We start from the raw sequence: 2,304 nt of genomic DNA, 5'->3' as shown, positions 1-2,304 counted from the left end.
TCAGTAGATGGCGCTCCATGCCAGAAAGGAAAGACCATTCATTTCAAATGAATGCTTTCTCCACATCTACGCTTCATTATTTCTTGTCTGGAATTTTTTATGTGGGACCAAAGCCTACGATATGACGATGAGCGAAACACACATTGGATGAAGTAAAATTAGGTCGAAATGTGTATAAGAACAAGAGTTTTGTTTCATGTCTATATTTTCAAAGTTAGAGATGACGGGATGTGTTTTTTGTTGAGATTCTCATACCGAATAATTAGAATCGCAATGGTTTATCAAAATTTCTAAATTCATTTGAACGGTGTATGCAGACCTCATTAAGTTGCTGCATGGGTTAATCTAAAATGATAAGGCACCCCAGATTGACCTGAAATTTGTCTGTTTATCCCAGATTCGTATAAAGTAGTTTTGATTCCTTAATTTTTCCAATAAATAGAAAATAATAGATATAGAATAAATTAATAATAATAATAGATATAGATGACATCGAAATTTTTTTAGGTATTGAAAAAACTCGCCAAACATTGCTTTTATTAAATACATTTTTCTGTGTTTTTAAACCGAAATGATGTCTTTTAATTAGCCGACATTACGATTGCATTGATATCCGATTTCACAGTGTCAAATGCGAGTTGGTCTTGATACTCGATTGAACCCGATACTTTTGTACTTGATACAGCTAGTAACTGATTTTTTTCTGTCAATAAATATTAAAATCAAATTATTTAAACATATTAGCTTTAAAATTTATATCTCTAAACTGTTCCTTCAATTGTTCTGTTGTTAATTTTAATGTTCTACTTTTTCTGAAACATTATTAATGAGTAAGGGTTTTGGTTTGGTTTTGTGTGTTTTATTGGCGCAAGAGCCATATTTGGCTATACTGCGCCAATCAAATGATATTAATGAGTAAGGGCTTTTAAACGTTATAAATAGAGTTTAATTTTTTTGAAAATTCCTGATGTTTATTAAGAAATTATTTATATTTTTAATTTAAAAAATATAAACATTTTCTTTTTTTAAATGCAATTTTTAAATCATTATATTCTGGAAATTCTACTCGTGTTCTACGCTTAGTTTTTATTTGCTTTTATTGAATTTTCCAATGATAATTCTGTTGTTTGAATTCTATTATTTCGAATTCTTATTTGTTTCAAATTAAAAAAAAAAAGTTGTTTAAAGTGAAATACATTTATTTATTCATAGAAAACTCATCCATCTTATATACTTCAAAAATATTGGAAAGGACGATAAACAAAAGCCGTAGAATTGGTTAATACTGTATTTGTTAATAATATGTTTAACGGAGCGCCTAGCTCCTAGGGTTGGGGCTTAATCTCCGGTAAATGAAAAGACTTGTCGTAAACCTTGCTGAACCGACACTTTGTTTTAATTTGTCACTTCGATCTTTATATAATGTTAACGTATAATCAGCCAATCCTGACAACTGGTACGGAATGGGCATTCCAAATTGCATTTTGGTTCTTCAGAAGAGGCAATGGCCTTGACTTTGATAGTGACTGACGGGTGATTCAGAAGAGCAAAGAAACGGTTTTGATAGTTAGTATAGGATAAGGCAGCATATTCTTTATGATATAAAGATCGTTTAGTTATGATTATGGATGAAATATTTATATAGTTAAACAAAACATATCAGGCATTCTCATTACGTCAACGAGGCAAGACGACTAACTATATGTCAATCTAGTATTTTATATCAGATGGATATAGTATCACCCAATTGAAAAGGGATAAAGTCGAGGGAATTACCAATCAGTATTAGTCCAAAAAACTGATACCGAGAACTTGTTATTCTTCCCTTGAATCAGTTTTGAGCACTTGATATTTTGATACAGTATCACCCAACCCTAGCTGGCAGTACTGTTCGACAACGGATTCTGAGACGACCACATTTCGACGACACCATCTCATTAAAAGGCGAGACGTGGAACGATGAGTGCATTTCCGGTATTCCCTTTGAGCTTGGATTTCTCCTATTAATTAGTAAATGTAAACATCTCCTTTCCTTTCACCCCTATTTTGAAGAATTAAACTCATCCTAACGCATGCGCAAAAACGCGGAGGGTTTTATAATCCGTTGCTGAACAGTAGCACATTTCTGTTTCTTCTCCGGAAGTGAAAGAGTTGTCTGCATTAGAATGAATGTTCCTTGTTTATTATGTTTCGCATTTATCGGTGAATTCTTCATATTAGAAAAGAAAGTAAAATAAATTTAAATATTTGATAAATTCAACGTCGGGAAATTTTGCATTCCTAATATGTATTACATATTAAGGA

The sequence above is a fragment of the Argiope bruennichi genome, chromosome 1, assembly GCF_947563725.1.
Source record: "Argiope bruennichi chromosome 1, qqArgBrue1.1, whole genome shotgun sequence".
In the NCBI taxonomy this organism is placed as follows: Eukaryota; Metazoa; Arthropoda; class Arachnida; order Araneae; family Araneidae; genus Argiope; species Argiope bruennichi.
The sequence above is the reverse complement of the archived record's forward strand: the minus strand, read 5'-3'. Positions refer to the sequence as shown.